The 18466-nt window shown below is 37.3% G+C and overlaps 1 pseudogene; it reads left to right on the forward strand.

The window, feature by feature from the left end:
• The first annotated feature begins 772 nt into the window (after positions 1 to 772).
• Positions 773 to 1531, forward strand: LOC119544580 (annotated as a pseudogene).
• The last annotated feature ends 16935 nt before the right edge of the window (positions 1532 to 18466 follow it).

Genomic DNA, 18466 nt, shown 5'->3' on the forward strand with positions numbered 1-18466 from the left:
AATTTTGCTCCTGTACCCTCCCATAGTAGAGATGGGACAAACCAAAATATTTATGGGCAGTTCATTGGTCTGCCATGAACTTCTTGCAGAGTTGGGCTTAGATAAAAATAAGTTGGCCAGATATTAGACAATTGCATTTATTCATTTAAATTTCCAACTACTTGGGAATATCCTTTGTATTCATTAATTCATGATTTAAAAAAAAAAATCCTCATAAATTTCCTGAAACCTCCAAAGGTCTTGTTAGAAATTCTATTAAGGATTTTATTTTATACTATTCTCATTAATTGATAGAAGCAATTTTCATTCACCAAAAAGTCATCTCCTGTGACTTTCATTATGCTTCTCAGGTATTTTTTCCCAGTGAAGACAAGTAAGTATCCACAGGTCAGGGGTTAGATTTTGTCCTCCTCTGTAGTCTTAACAAGTGTCAAAAGCCCGCCTAGCATAAAGCAGGTGCTTATTGAGTGATGTGGAATAAATTCATGGTTGATGAGTCAATGTCACCTAAGCACAAAAGATTTTAGCTTAGCATTGCCTTCAATCAAAAACCTGACAGAGGCCATGGAGGGGCACACCCTGCCCTGTCTTTGTCCCTGTCCCCAAGTTCAGGCACTGGCCATGGAGGGTAAAGGCACAGATAGCGAGAGAGTGCAGCTATGAATTTTTTAGTTGCTGCTGGCTGGAAGAATGGGATGGGGTGCTACCACAGACTTTTGTTTACAAAGGATTGAGGAAAACCACCCAGGAACCAAAAATGCAATTAGTACAAGTTTCTACCATGGGTGCAGAACTGGAGTTTGCCATCTGGCCAAATACTACTGAAAAATAGCTTCTGGATCAGGTAGTTAAGACTATTGGCCCTGGAGAAGTGTGGTGCTTTGCAGCCAGTATGTGAATAATAGAGGCTTTCCTACCTGGCTCAACCTTGATAACAAGGTGTCTGCCCAGAATGTCAGAAAGTAGAATTCCCTCCAGTTCAAATTCCAGGCTAAGTTCTACCCTGAAGATGTGTCTGCAGAGCTTATTCAAGGCATCAACCAGAAACTTTTCTTCATTCAAGCACGGGAAAGAATTTGCGATCTGATTTACTTCCCGCCTGAGACTGCAGCTCTTCTTAGGTCCTATGCTATACAGGCTAAAGTTTGGAGGCTGTGAAAAGTAAATGCACAAGTCTGGGGACCTCAGATCTGAGCATTTGATCCCTCAAACAGTAATGAACCAGCACAAATGCACCAGGGACCAGTGGGAGGAGAGGATCCAGTTGTGACAGGCCAAGTATCGTGGAAGACTCTAAGATAAGGCTGTGTTGGAGCATCTGCTGATTGCCCAGGACCTGGAATGCAGGGAGTCAACCATTTTGAGTTTAACAAAAAAAAAAAAAAAAAAAAGAGAAAAGAACAGACCTTTTGCTTGGAACCATGTCCTTGGGCTACATACTAATGAGAAAGATAAGTTGCCCACAAAGATTGGCTTCCCTAGGAATAAAATCAGAAACATCTCTTTCAGTGACAAAACAGTTTGTCAATAAGCTTCTGCTCCCCCCAACCCCTCTGTCCCCACTCCCACCCCCACTGACGAATCAAAAAGGAGATCCTACAGTTCTGCCTGGGGAGCTGAGGGACATAAGAGCCCTAAGGGAGCCTGAGACCTCCGAGGTGCTGCAAAAGAAGCAGGGCATCTGGCCTCTGGAAAGAAAGAATAGAAACTGTTGAGAAAGACAAAGAACATGATGAGAGAGAGGGAGGACCTAACGCTGCAGCTTCAAGGTTATTGGGAAAAAAAACAAAACCTGAGAAAGATCTCTGATCCGGTTCTCAGAGTGCTGCACCTGAAAGAGGGGAGGAGAGATGACCAGGAGGAGGCTGAGTGCTTGGGGACCAAGCCGGTGGGGACCTGAGAGACAGGCCACAGATCAGATCCAAAGCCGGGAGCAGCAGCGGGCTGCGGGGCTTGCAGAGGACGCCGCCAAGAAGCCCAGGCCCACGTGGGCGGGATGAGCGCGCCTCCGCCCGGGTGGGAGCCGGTGGCTTGGCCGGCGCAGGAGAGCCCGCAGGAGGCTGAGCGGTCACCACGGGCTGCAGCGCCCAGCGCTCCGGGTGGAGCATCCCGGACCTCAGGAGGAGCCGCGCATCACCCAGGCCGAGAAGGACCTGCGCGGGCAGCGACAGCAGATGATCCTGGGCAACGTGCTGTCCCAGGCCAGAGACAAGAACGAAAGAACCCACAGTGACGTCGTCCATAGTAGAAGAGGAGGCCCTAGAGAAATAGGAGACAAGTACGCGACGCTGGGGCAGATCCGGAAGGGCAGCGGGAAGCTGGGAATCGGGGAATCAAGGAGTTTGATGCTATGTGAAGGTGCTCTGTGATGGGGAGGCAGGTGGGGGGAAAGGCAGCTCATAATCATCTGCCTTTTAACGTTTTAGTAGAGTTAGTACCCACTCCCCATCATGTTCCTGTTTTTTTAATGAGAGTAGTTATTTAAGAGGGAAAATTCTAGGGTTCAGAGGCCAGAGGAAGCTTCCCTGGATTATTTTCCCCAATTGTATCATAGTGCCAACCAGGGATTTTTTATTATTGTTATTGAATCACTTCCTGTTTTATCTTGGAACAGAACTGATTTGAATTAAGGAAAGATGCCTGTAAAGTCTGAATCACAAACATTGTGCTGACATGTGTGATACAACGAGGTTCAGTATAATTAAAGAAAACCAAATTCTGGCTTAAAGGAAAGGAGAGAGAAAAGAAAAGAAAAGAAAAAGAGAGGAGAGGAGGGGAGGAGAGGGGAGGGGAGAGGAGAGGAGAGGAGAGAAAAGAAAGAAGAGAAATAGGATTGGGATATATTCAAACACTTCTGAAAGTAATATATAAAAATATGTGACCAAATACATGCATAAAGGGAAAAAAAGCATTAAGTGTTTAACTTCAAAAGTAAAGGAATTCAGTATACACTTACAAAAAGGAGAGAAAATTGAAAGGCAAAAAAGATTTTACAATGTTTTGAAAGAGAAACCCATCAGTCTATCCCAATTCAATCCATTTGCATTCTGAAGAATGAATTGACCCAAAATGCAGAATTAAATAGGCCATTTAAGCACATTTTTACATTTGAAACTTATTATTTCCAAAAGAGGCTGATATATTTAGATGCACTTATATGTTTAAAAGGTATAAGAAAAAATTAATAGATGCTGGGTACATAAAGCCTTATTAGAGGAGGCCAAGGATATTATATATAGGCCCCAGCTTTTAAAATTTGATATCATGGGCATTAAAATGACTTTCCATAAACTGCCTATCTTCCTATGTTTTTTTTTTTTTTTTTCCCTGAGACAGAAAGTGATAGTGTCAGCAACATGTCTTAAAACAGAGTCAGAGAGATCTTAAGACATGACATCAGTTAAGACACTAAGCAAGACGATCAAAGGGTCTATTAAAATGAATGGGCATGAAGGAACCTAGAGACTAAACCAAGGGTTGGAAAGAAATCTGTACTAGGTAAGGTGATTCAAGCACCTGTTCAGCCTGTAGGTTCCTTATATATTGGCATTGCTCTTCTATGCTGCTCATTTATGCTAAATAATATGACATTCTGAATATTCAACCATTTTTGACTTTCCACATTGGCAATGTCATACGATTCAACCCACATTATGAAAGAGACTATGAAACAGATTCAGGAATGCACTATTTTTTCCTCAAAACATAGCCAGAACACAAAGCCCTATTATCTCTTTTTTATACATTGCAAAACAGGGGCATTTGGAAAGGAACTTATCTAAATTCATATATCAAATTAGTATGCACTGCTTTCTGGGGCCAGCAATGAGATTTGTCCCTCCAGAAAATTCTTCTTTATGCAGAGTCTGCATAATATGCATGAAATATGGAGCCTCCGAACTTTCCCTTGGGAGATCATTGCACCATTCAATGCTTCTCATTAAAATCTTTTCCTTCCTTAGTCCCATCTTAAATTTTCCTTTCATTAATTTCTTCCATTATGCCCAGTCATGCCCAATTTTATGTGAATATATGTGCACCACTCTTTAAAAATAACCTCAGCAAGATTATTTTAGAAGAAGAATATTTGATTATCACACTTGAGGAAGTTCCAGCTTTGTACTTGTAGCCAAGTGGCAGATTCATATTAATGTTTAATGCCTATTCATTGCAAAAAGCCTTTTTTGTATTTTTAGTATGCAAAAATTTAATTGTTAATTGAAATTTCCCTTGCATATATCTTGGGAACCTGAAATTCAAGAGGTCCGATGATATGTAAATGATTTGACATAAATGCTGAAATGGAACGAGGGTCAGACATGATTTATCACTGTCACAACTAATCATGGGGATTGTTAAATAGGTAACAAGAAAATCAGGACTGTTGCTTTCATTTACATATATCAAAACAATAACAGTAGTACAGAGACATGTTTTTATTGCTCATATCTTTTAAAAATAACCATTTCTCAAACTCATTCATTCCAGCTAACACTCTGTGGTGTTTTTGAAACTGTACATACCTGGAAAAACAAGTTCTTAAATCTCATCCATTCCTGTGGGACCCTTTGATGAGATGACTTTAATTAAGAAGGTGTGGCTCACCTCAACCAGGATAGGTCTTAATCCTATTAAAGGTGCCCTTTCTAAGTGGAGTGAAATTCAGACGGACAGAGGAAGACACAGAAGGAACAGCCAGAAGCTGAAATCAACAGAACCCAGAAAAACAGGGAGAGACAAGGAGAATCCACCGTGTGCCTTGACATGAGACAAGCTAAGGACTAAGGATCACCAGCATCCAGCCTTAGAACACCACAGTCTTCAGAGAGAAAGCATCGCTTTGATGCCTCCTTGCTTTACATTTTCTTTTAGCCTCAAAACAGTATGCTAATAAATTTCCATTGATTCACCTGATCCATTTCATGTTATTTGCTTGAGCAGATTAGGAAACTCAACCACACTCCACTTCACTCCTTCCCTTTCAGTCAAGTTTCTTCAAAGACTGGGCCACCAGTTGTGGTCTTGCATTCTCTATTGAACCCATCCCATTTTGACAGTCTTCTTTCAGCACATGCCCATGACTTCCATGTTGCTAAACCCAGTGCTGACTTCTGCCAACATTACTTTACAATGTGGAGCATTTTCTCCTTTCTTGAAGGATGTTTTTCATTTGGTTTCCAGGATCCCATAATGACCTGGTTTCCCCCATCCCACCCCTTTTCTAGTTATTCCTTCTCATTCATCTTTGCAGTTTCTTGCTCATCTCTGACCATTAAATGTTGGAATACATTTTTTCCTATTCTGTATCTCACTGCTTTAAATACAATCTACACGCCCATATCTCCCAGATGTATATCTCCAATTCAGGGTTGCCCCCTGACATCTGGATCCTAAATATAAATGCACACTCAACATTATGTACTTGAATTACTTGAATTAGGTAGAGTTCTCACCTAATTCAGAGAAACAGAAACAACAGAATATATATGTGTACATAAATATTAAAAGATTTATTACAGGAATTGGTTCACATGACCATGGGGATTGGTGAATTTCAATCCACAGGGCAGGCAGCAAGTTGGAAACTCTGAAGGAAATGATGGTGAATTCCCCAGGGGAAGCTAGTTGGCTAAAGCAGAGATAGAAATTCTTTTTACTGACTTCTGAAAGCCTCAGCTCTCCTTTCAAGGCCTCCAACTCTTTGGAAGAGGAAATCTGCTCATTGCTGAATGTAGTCTTTTTGGTTGATTATAGATGCAATCAGCTGACTAATGATTCACATCTGTCTTTGAAATATCCTCACAGTAACAAACAGGCCAGTGCTTGCTTGACCAAACAACTGGGCACCATATCCTAGCCAAGGCAACACATGAACATAACCATCATTCTACTTAGCACGCCTAAAACCAAGTTCCCAGTAACATCCTGAGTGGGATGAACATGACACCTATGATTTATTGCTCTGAGATAGTCACTTACTTCTCTCTTCTTCATTTATTCCACTCTGGCTTCACTGGTCTCCTCACTTCTCTTCAAGGATCCCAGGCTTACTAATACTTCATGACCTTCCACTTGCTATTCTCTTTGCCTGAGATGCTCATATTCCACCCCTGATACCACCGTGGCTCACTTCCTCATGTCCCTGGGACCTTTTCTCAAATGTCTGCTTCTCAGGGAGACAAATCCTGACTGATGTCTCTGACATTTCAAACCTCTTTCCCTGCACTTGCATCTCCCTTCCCTGTTTTTTGTCTTAGCACATCACTTAAATTTTAGTTATCAATTTTATTTTCTGCTTTCTTCTATAGAATAGAATCTCCGTGAAAACAGTGACTTTTTACTGTCTTCTCTGCCCCAATATGCAGTGCAGTGTTTAGCACTGTTATGGATTTAATCACGTCCCCACAGAGATATGTTCAATCCCTAACCCCTCTGGATGAGTTCCCATTTGTAAATAGGATCTTCAAAGAACCTATCAGTTAGGAAGAGGACAGACTGATTCAGGGTGGTCCTTTATCCAGTATGAACAGAGGAAATTTTGAAACAGTAGGAGGAGAAAGATGGGGAAGTAGCTGGCCATATAACGGAGGCAGAGATTGAATTATGGACTGCCGGCAAGCCATCACCAGAAGGCTACAGACTTCAGAGAAGGCATGGCCTGCAAATACCTTGATTTGGGACTTCTAGCCTCTAAGATTTGTGAGTCAGTAAATTCCTGTTGCTTAAACCAACCTGTCTGTGGTATCTGTTTTAGCAGCCCTGGCAAAGAGGCACGCATATAGTAGGGGCTCACAAAATACTGGCTTATTGAATGAGTGAATGAATGAATGAATGATAGTTTATTATTTTTATATAAAGAGCTTCTAAGTAAAAACTGTAAACTTATATCTACCATGAAACCAAAATAAACATTGAAAAAACAGAACACACGTTATCCAATTAGTCAACCAATTGGTTAGCACACCTTTTCTTTAGCAAAACAAACTAATGCACCCATTCTTTGAAAAGACAAGCTTCACCATATATTTCAGCGCTGTTCAGGAAATGCATTTATGGACCATTTGGCATTAATGAATTGGGCTTAACTAACTTCTTAATTAAAATTGCTATTGACTTAAACCTATTTTATGCCAATTATTCTGTTTAGTTTTTGTTCAGGTTTACGAGGTATTTTTATCCCTGACGTATTTCTGTGAAGTTTTCCAGAAGCAGCCCTAAAAGGAAGCAACTTGTCTAAGAAATCACAGAAAGCAGGTGTGATAATTTCATATTTTAACATTTTAGATAATTTTTAAAGAATTGTAAGTTAGGCTAAACTTTCTTAGTAGTTTCCAATTATTTTAAACTTAGATATATTATTCTCTGTAATGGATTAATAGGAGGGAAAACTTTTTGCCTGAAAAGTTGTGACTTCATGGATTCAAATTTGATAATAACAGAATAATATGAAAATAAACCTAATCTTTAAATTTGATGAAAGGTAATAGAGCAATACTGTCTCCAGTTGGAAACCTGATAATATTATACCATGAATTGATTGAGGGGGAGGGGACACAGATTTTATGTTTTAAGGTTAAGTCTGTGAGTGGTGTTAATCAATCGTTATAAAATATACCCTTATATCTGAAATTGTGTGGAAAGAATTTGATAGGTTTGGGGCATATAAGCTGATAGTACATAATGTCCAATACTTTCAGTGATAAACAGCATAAACAAGTCCTCCTCTTCAATCAGCTACCACATTGAGTCACCATGTCTTTTGTAAATATATATTTTGCATACTCTTTTTTTTTTTAACAGCTAGCATTATCAACATATACATGAAAGTGCAATATAGATGTATAAATAAGTCTGTCTGATCACCATAGGGTCCGAGGTTTTCCTGCAAATTTTGTGGTTAGCACCAATTCATTCAAAAATATGCATGTTAGCTCTTGGAGAGTGTGCCAGTTTGAATGTCTTGTGTCCCTCAAAACGCCATGTTCTTTAATGCAATCTTGTGGGGGTGGGTGTATTAGTGTTGATTAGCTTGGAACCTATTGATTGTTTCCATGGAGGTATGACTGAATCAATGTGGACAAGACCTTTGATTTGATCATTTCTATGGAGGTGTTACCCCACCCATTCAGGATGGGTCTTAATTAAATCACTGGAGACATACAAAAGAGCTGACAAACAGAAGGAACTCAGTGCTGCAGCTGAGAGACATTTTTAAGATCACCATTGGAAGCTGATGCTGATATTTTGGAGAACGCCATTTTGAAAAGCAACCTGGGAGCAAGCAGACATCAGCTACATGCCTTTCCAGCTAACAGAAGTTTTCCAAGTGACATTGGCCTTCCTTTGGTGAAGGTATACTTGTGTTGATGCCTTCATTTGGACATTTGCATGGCCTTCAGACTGTAACTTTGTAACCAAATAAACCCCCTTTGTAAAAGTCAATCCATTTCTGATATTTTGCATGATGGCAGCATAAGCAAACCGGAACAGTAAGCTTCTTTAATTTGGCTTCTTATGAAAGCATAAATGGACTAGTAGAGAATACAAGTACGATATATTATGAACACAAGAATTTACTTAAATAAAATCACATTTTTGTGTCTCTGTCCCTACATCTTTCAAAATTATTTATTTGATATTCTCTAAATTGGAGAGTGTTTTAGAGACATCTGACTTAAAGTACAAGTCATATGGTATTTGTCAGATTTACTCTGGGAAAACATGAGGGGTACCTCAAAGAGATACAGAGACCCCTGGAAAGCAGTTGAGACACATACAATTGCACACGTTGAAGGTAAAAATATGTTGTATGTAGTAGAACACCTTGGGCAGAGAATACAGAGAGTGATTTTCCTTTGGAGCCCCAAACTGAAAACCACAATGACAGATACTGATGGCAGCCATAATTGTGGATTTGAGCTGCTTCTTGCCTAGGCAAGCCTACATTTTAGCATAAGTGTCATCAGTAGTAATGATCTGCCCGAGGAAGATTGGAAGTCAGCTACTATATTTAAAATAAAGTACAATACCATCAAATATGAATTTGATGTTAACTTCTAATCTTTTTTGTTAAGAAGTTTAGTTATTCTTGCAACATTGTCCCTGCTCATGTCCTTTCGTTGTCCTTTGTAATATCAATATATCCAATGTCCCTTTAGATCCCTTGTTTGTACTAATAAGGCCACGTTCTTGGTTCAAGGAAGATCATATCAATTGCACAGAATCTTGGTTTCTGTTTTCAAATGCTCATGCTATCCATTTCCACCCTAGAATTTCAGTCTACTTTATTTATTTGATTATAGTCACATTATTTCATTATTTCACATTTTTACATTTGTGAAACTGGGATGCTTTATACCATTGGTATTTTCATCTAACAAGACATTTGGGTTATGCCCCCCTCACAAACACTCAAAAAAATCTTTCATAAAAGCAATATTTCAACTTACAATGGTTCTTGCATCTTAAAATCAAGTAAATTTGGCAAAATAGAAGTTATTTTCCCACAGTGAAATTTGGAAAATACTGCATGCCTATTTAAACTCAAGGATTATTTCCATTTACTAGAATTCTAAGATCTGTCTTTCTATATTTCATCAGTAGGATGGAAATGAGATCTAAGATAGTGTTGCATGGCCGTTGAATTTTTTTGCCTGGAGGATTCCATTCAAGGCAGCATCTCACTACCGCTATCTCAAAAATTTCAGCATCTTGTTACTATTGTTCAATATTAAATATCTCCTTACACTCTAGCTTACGAGTTCTGGGTTTTTTAGAGTAAGCATCTGCCCACTCACTTCTGAAGACATAGCACGGCATCGAGTAAATAGTTGAGAGTTATAATCATTAGGTCTGAGCAGCTGCTTCAATTCACCACATCTTAATAATTTCATTCTATTTATTTTAAAAATCTTTAAATAACCACTCATCATGAATATTCATGATACACCCAGGAGTGAAAATATGAAGTGACTACTTATTTTTTTTCCATCTTTCCCTATGTGTTTGTAATGTTTTATATGAGACAAACTTAAAACTAGTTAGTCAATATCGGTTCCATAGGCTCAAACCACTGGAAGTCTTTACTATGGAGAATCATAATTCTGGGAAAACCAATTCCAGGTTTAACTATAGCCAGTTTTTATAATGTTCTGCTATGAATGAGCCAATCCCTATTTAAATGGCTATATATTTTCTTCTATCTAGTAGGGGCTTTCTTTTGGCCAGGAGAGTGCAAGATGAGCAAAGTTGTGTTGGATTTAAGTGTCTCAGCACACTAGCATTGGGAGATGTTAGGAAAAAGAAAGATAGACAGTATTCTCTTGGTTTTCCTCCATTTGCTATACTCAATATTCTTGCCAAGTAACAGAGTTCCCATCTGAATGGACCAGTCTCTTTTGATTAAACTCTGAACTAAGCCCCTAGGACAGCCTCAGCTGTTCATATTTGGCTGTAGAATCACGTGGCTGACATTTGGAGTTTTCATCAATTGTTTTGGTGTTAAACACAAAAAAGAGACAGACCTTTCCTATGTATTGCTAATTAATGCTCTCTGACAAAGTCTTATCACAGGCTGATGTTGGGGATTTCAATTTTTTTCTTACAATCCTAATTGTCAGTATCGTTATAACGTCCGATTCTGCTTCCTGACTTCTCCTTAATTATGTGTTGGGGCTGGTGACAAGTGGAATTTTCATTCCGTTTCTGTAAATGTCTTCCTTGCGGATTAAATTAATTTCACTCCTAAGCCAAGGAGGAAGCAATGTCACACTCTTTTGTGGGTCTGGCAATATTTAAAGGTGAGAAATATCCTTAAATGGCTCCAAATATTTAAAGAGATAACTATTTTACTTTTACCAGTCTAACAAAAAAAAAAAAAAAGGGCATTAGAATAGCAATCAAACTACACGTACCCTCACTGGCTACTTAAATAGCAAGTCTCAATGTTTTCAAATATAATAAAAATATGAGAGGGCTAAGGAAGTGGCACAGATTTGTAAACTCTCTCGTTCTGTGTGTGAACCCTCTATGTGCCTTCTGGAAATGTTCTGGAGCTAGTTGCATAATATTTCCAATCTCATTTAATTCACTTACATGTCCCTTAAAGAGCAGGTATTATCTCCACCAAGAACCCTTTCCAGTCACCTTAAAATCTAAATTTGTCGCTTTTTCTAGGTGCCTCCTCTCTCTGCCCACTGGTAACAAACTGTGATGTTGTGCTGCAACTGGCTGTTTGTTGTGTTTCTCCCCTAATAGGTTGATAGCTATTTAGGTCAAGGGCTGAGTCTCTTCTCTATTTTTTTCAATTTCTAAACACATTGTACAACTTATAATAAGGGCTTTAAGTACATTATATTATTTTCCTTCCTCATATTATCCAACAAAGGGATCAATATTTAGCTAAAAGAGGAGGAAAGACATAAACAGTGCATTAAGACAAGGCATTTCATACTCACCCACCACAAATCAGTATATCCTGAGAATTCTTATTAATAGTAAAATTCTATATTTGAAAAAAAAATATAAAACTTTAATGAAAAGCCTGAAAAATCTTGATAAACAAAGAAATATAACATTCCTGGATGAGAAGACTCAATAATGCAACAGTGCTACTTCTCTCCAAATCAGGGGGATTCCAGTCAAAATGATGCTTGACAGCTGAGAATCATATGGAAGAGAAAATGCACAATGCAAGGAAAGGATATTTTTTGTTAAAAGAAAAAAGACAACAAAGTGAAGTCATGAGCCCTATTAGAAAGCTAAACATATTACAAAACCCTGGTGGTGAATGCAGTGTGGGATTTAGGAAATAGAATCCAGAAATAAATCCATGCCTATATGATGATTTAATTTGCATTATCTGTGGTATCTTTAATCAGTGAGGGAAAGACAAGCAATTTTAAAAAGTTAGATACCTACTTCATAATCCACAAACCCACACATTCACACATACATACACATTTAGTCCAGGTAGATTACATTTATAAAAATGAGCCTTTAAAATATTTAAGGAAAATATAGGATAATGTGTTTTAATGTTGGGATGGGGCAGGCCTTTATAATAAAATGTAAAAATGTTGAAAAAGATAAGAATTTACCAACATCAAACTGTCAAACTTCCATGTAAAAAGCAAAATAATAACATAAAACTCTGAATCAAGGAAATGAGGAAAAAATGAAGCATATTTTCTATAAATCTGTAATATCTGGAGAACGTAAGATGCCTAAAAATCAATAAGAAAAATAAACAAAATAGACATATTATAAAACAAGCAATTTTGAGAGAAAACACAAATAGTTAAAAAACCCGTGAAAAGATACTAAATCTCACTAGCGATTTTGAAAATGCAAATTAAAACTATAAGATTATAATATTCATTTACTCATGGGATAGATGTGTTTTCAGCAATAATATCAAATATTGGAGTACCTATAGGGAATATATATAGGTGAGAGGTTTTTAAATTTGTAAAGCCCTTTTTTGGGGTTTGGGGTGGGGCGATTTGACACAAATAAACTAATATTAAAGTTGCATACTTCAAAACATGGAAATCCCATGAAGAACATAGGATTAAATCCTCTACATATTTGCTATGTTAAAAAGACAATAAGGAGTAGAATAACTTTCCTACAAGCAATGACAGCTGCCGGAGAGACATGTGCATAAAACAGATAAAAATGTTAACATGCTATTTCAACATAAGCTAAAAGATAAAAAGAAATTATAGCATGTCTTTTAAGACATAAATGTACAACATAAATTAGAGTAATAAAATCTCAGAAATAATGTGACACAGCTGAGGAAACATTAGAAATGAAAGAAAAGTGCTTCTGATATAAAGATAAAATTGAAAGAGCCCAGAGAATCAATGAATACAATAGAAAATAAGATAAACAAAGCAAAGGACCAAAAATTAAAACTAAAAACACATGAAGAAATACTAAGCAAGTTTTGAGACAAAGTGGTAATTACTGAAGATAAGCAAAAAAAAAAAAAGATTCAACAAACGAATAACAGGTTTCTGTGAAAAATAAAACCAAAGCAAGGGGATAGAAGAATATTTAAAAAATCATCCTTACAAAAAGTTCTTGAAATTAAAAATATATATATTCATAACTACACATTAAAAGAAAAGAACACCTCATTCTTGATAATATTAACACAAAATTACAATATGAAGACATATTAATGATAAAATTTGTCTGCTTTAAAGAAAAAGGTAAAAAATCCTTTGATCATCTAGACTAGAGATGGTGGACACAATTATTTTTTATTTTTTTCTGTATAACCATTTAAAATATAACCATTTTTAAGTTGTTTATTTTTTTTAAATCATACATTGCAAGTTGTATAAAAATAAGTAGCAAACCATATTTGGTTTGTGTGCTACAGTTTGCCAACACCTAATCCAGAAAAAGAGCAAGTAAAATATAAGAGATTTATAATAATATGATCATCAATTTTTTACAGCATTGATTTATGCCAGAAGAAAATGCTGTTACATATTTAAGATATACAATGAAAGAAAATGTGAGCCAAGATTTTAGATTCGGAAAAACTGACAAAGTCAAAAATGGAGTGACAAACTATAATCAACAAGAACTTAGGGAATATTGTTTCATGAATTTTTCCTTAGGAATCTACTCAATAAAGTGCTTCATATAACCAAACATCTGAAGAAACAGTGACATAAGGACTTGTACTGAGAATCAATTATATCAGTCCCGGTAGACGTAAGATTAAGTGCGAGTTATAAGGGAGATAGTTTAGTATGCAATGGCTTATGATCAAACAGTGTAGATATAGTATAGCCATAAAAATGGGATGAGAGGTAGGGAGAGCACATAACAAAGAAAACACTTCTATTCAGTAGTTTTACTATAGTGGTAGTATTAAAACTCTTCCTCTGAGACTGCGGTGTGTGTTTATTGTAGGATAAGACAAATTAGCTAGTATTCCATGATATTCCACATTCTTGAGAAACAAAGGAAATACAGATAAAATATAGAAGAAGTGAAGTAAAACAACACAACAACAAAACAACAACCACCCTTTGGTCTTATATTTAAACAGAATTATCAGTATCTTCAAATGTGTGTGTGTGTGTGTGTGTGTGTGTGTGTATGTGTGTGTGTATTGTAGCTCTGACAACCAAAAAGCCCTTCAGAAAACTACCAATCTCCTAGCAATGAGTATTCCTAATTCCCAGAAATAACAGTCTCACCACAGAAAGGCAAAATTTCTTAGAAAAATTGATAATAGACGAATGTCTAGGATGAATTTACATACAAGATGATCTTGGAACACTTTCTCAGACCAGATGCAAAGATAACTATCAAAAAGTACTGGGATCATGTCAAAAGTATCAAAGAGACAATTTTATTGAGCTCCTATTATCCAAAGATAGGAAAATTTGAGGTTCAATGAGGATAACTGCAATGAATTGAAACTCTTTAATATGTTTAAATCCATGTGTTCATAATTATATCTTAAAAATAATCACTTACTTTCAGAGGATGATAGAGACCCAATTAACTATCCTTAAAACTAATCAAGCATTTATTCTGACATTTCTACTGTCCTACAGGGTAACCAAAGTGGAACTGAGAAAAGTGTCTCTTTCTAAAAGTATTCCTACTAATAAATGGGAAAAAATGGTAGATTTAGAATATCTTTAGTTTATAACCCTTGATGAATTAATGGGTGTAGACAGTCAAAATAACCAGTTGCTAACTTCACATAAAGAGAGACTGTCAGATATTGTGTGCCTCCTGATTGAAATGCACAAAACCCCATAGTGTTGCCAAAGGGATCAAACTTAAGACAGCTAAAATCCCTGGACAGAGCTGTATAGGAAGTATACAAGACAGGGAAACAGCTGAACTGCATCATGCATACATAATCAGAAAAATCCCAAAGGTAAGAAACTCTACAGATCAAATGACATGGATTCTTCAATTAGTAACACATTAAAAAAAAAAAGTAATGAGAAAGGAACCCATAGATTAAATGCACACACACACACACACACACACACACACGTATCAAATAAAAAATGGACATGACTAAACTGTTGGGCTATAGAGTATTAAATAATGTATCCCACAAAAAATGTTGTTGGTCTTAATCCATGTCCCAGTGGATGGGAATCCTTTGTTAGGTAAGACCTTTTGAAGATGCTAAAGTTAAGATGTTGAAGTCAAGATTTGGCCAAACTGAATCAGATTGCAGTTTTTTAAAATTCAGTTTTATTGAGATATATTCACATATCACACAATCATCCATGGTGCACAATCAACTGTTCACAGTACCATATTATAGTTGTGCATTCATCACCCTAATCTGTTTTTGAACATTTTCCTTACACCAGAAATAATCAGAATCAGAATAAAAAATAAAAAATAAAAAAAGAACACCCAAATCATGCCCCCCCCCATCCCACCCTATTTCTCATCTAGGCTTTATCTCCATTTTTCTACTCATCCATTCATGCACTGGACAAAGGGAATGTGATCCACAGGGTCTTCACAATCACAGTCACCCCTTGTAATCTACATTGTTATACAATCATCTTCAAGAGTCAAGGCTACTGGGTTGGAGTTTGGTAGTTTCAGGTATTTACTTCTAGCTGTTCCAATATATTAAAATCTAAAAAGTGTTATCTACATAGTGCATAAGAATGTCCACCAGAGTGACCTCTCAACTCCATTTGAAATCTCTCAGCCACTTAAGCTTTATTTCGTTTCATTTCGCATCCCCCTTTTGATCAAGAAGATGTTCTCAATCCCACAATGTCAGGTCCAGATTCATCCCCAGGAGTCATATCCTGCATTGCCAGGGAGATTTACAACCCTGGGAGTCAGGTCCTATGTAGGGGGAAGGGCAGCAAGATCACCTACCAAGGTGGCTTAGTTAGAGAGAGAGAGAGAGAGAGAGAGAGAGGGCCACATCTGAGCAACAAAGAGGCACTCAGGAAGAGACTCTTAGGCACAATTATAAGCAGGTTTAGCCTCTCCTTTGCGGCAACAAGGTTCACAGGGGCCAGCCCCAAGACAGAGGGCTCAGCATAATCAGATTGCATTTTAATCCATATTGCTGGAGACCTTATGAGAGGAAATTTGGATGGAGCCAAGGAAGCCAAAAGATGTAGAAGCCAGAAGCAAGAGAAAGCCACGGTTGGAGACCAAAGACATAATCCTGTGATAGAGGCAGAGAAGCAAACCAAGGAAATCAAAGGTTGTGGTAAGTCCTCACAAGAATCTACAGACTCCAAAGGAAAGCATGATCTTGCTGATGGCTTGATTTGGGATTTCTGGCCTCTAAAACCATTAAGTCAATAAATTTTAGTGGTTTAAGCCACCCATTATATGGTATTTGTCATAGCAGTTCTGGAAAACTAAGACAGGTTCTGAAACCATAAAGAAATGCAAGACATTGTTACAGAATTCGGAGAGTTGTTGTTTTGTGGGGAGGCATTGGAAATCCAGATGGGAACACATGGAGAAGCTCAGAGGGTAGCTGTGAAAGTCCTATTTCTTCATCTAGATGGAGGATACAAGGGCAGTCATCTTATATATATACTCACTAAACTTTTCTGTATTTGTGTTTAATTTTCTGATAAAAAGTTTTAAAAGTTTCAGGGTGTTTTCCACTTAATTGTACCATACCACTGTGTGGATAAGAAAGAAAGCCATGCAGAATATGGCTATGGCAAGTTTTAGTCTGTGGAAATTTCTCACTAACTTGTGTGCTGAGCACTTACGGCTACAAATCTTTTGTTCCTATCATTTCTGCAATTGTGTTTGCAAAGAAAATGAAGGTTATTGATTAAGCATTTACTGAGCACTGCCATGCTCCAGTCGTGTGCTAGATGAGGGGATGCAAAGGTGGAAAAGATATAGATCTTCTCCCAAGTTGCTCATTGTCATGGAGGAGAATGTGAAAAATAAATCTACCACGAAGATGTGTGTCAAAGACGAGTTGGCTGTCCAACTAATGTCTTCCTCTATGACCCAAACAACCAACCAGGCTACCTTTCCCAGCTTCCCCTTCAGATGGTTGAGGTCATAGACTCAGTTCTAGTCAATTGAATGTGAGCAGAGTTGAATGTTTACTCACATTGAATGGAACTCAGTGACCCCCAAAACACTTCTCATCCCCAAACCTCACTACTCCCTAAAATCTCACTCAATCCATAATCTCATCTCACTTCCATAAATGGGCCAAAAAACCCTCACATAAAGCCCTTAATGTTTTTTTTAACTTCTCCTTCAAACATGGAAGGAAGATGTTGAATACCATAGAAACAAAAATTGTTGGAGGCTGGTTTCCTGAATCACTGCTTAAAAGAGAGCCAACTACCTAGCAGGAAAGTTCATTTGGACTTTATTTAGTGAGAAATAAACCCATATGTTAATAAGTCATAGGTGGCTGGGGTTTATACATTATGGGAGCTAGCATTATCAAATATTTTATAAATGATCAACTTGAAGTGGTGTGGAGGCATGAAAACACATCTTCAAGTATGTAACTCTATGGTTGAGTGACAAGACAATCGATATTTGAGACTGAGAAAATGCAGATCCATCATATGAGGTTGCAGAAAACTTAAATTAGGAGAAAGCAAGCAACTGCCTATTGAGTGCAAGGCTCTAGAAGAAGAATTTGGAAAAAAAGACTTTTAGTTGTGTATGTGGATTTAGCTGGTCAGACTTAGTAAGGTATCAGAAGGAAGAGGAAAGCTGAGGAAAGAATTGTCTTCTCCAAGAGAAGAAATATAAATCTCAGGTCACAACTATCTGGAAAAGCCATCTATTTCTAGATATAAAACAAAATGAAATTTGACCTAAAACACCTTGGAGCAACAACGTCTCTTTAGAAGGACTTAGCCAAGTGGATGAGAATTATGTTTTGATCATATTAACCAAGCCATCTGGTCTAAAGATAGTTTTCATTAAACCGGGAGATAGTGGAGACAGGGAAGAGAAAACAAAAGAAGCATATATACATGCTTATATATATGTATGCATATATATGTATATGTATGCTTATATATACATATATATATGAATTATGCTAGGGGAAACAACTTTGGAAATGGCTGATGGCATGTGGTCTGACTGGAAGCAAATAAATGAGTAGCTTCTTATTAAGTTTAGGTAAGTGCACTGCCAATTAAACAAAGAATTGGGGCCAAAGAAAAAGATAATAATAATGATGATATAACAATAATAATAATAAATTATAAAAACAAGAAAACCTTGCAGAGATAAACATGAAGGGGGCAACAAAAGCTGTGAACTCTCAACTTCACACTCCTCAACATTCACTTCAGATGTGGTCATGTGTATAAACAAATAAGGAATATTCCCAGGAAGTGGGGCCAAGAGCCATGGAAAATAATGCAAAGCAAACAAGACCTTGGGTTTAACCAAAAATCTTTCTCCATTGTAAGGTCAGAGATAT

Source organism: Choloepus didactylus, chromosome 9 (genome assembly GCF_015220235.1).
Source record: "Choloepus didactylus isolate mChoDid1 chromosome 9, mChoDid1.pri, whole genome shotgun sequence".
NCBI classification, from domain to species: domain Eukaryota; kingdom Metazoa; phylum Chordata; class Mammalia; order Pilosa; family Megalonychidae; genus Choloepus; species Choloepus didactylus.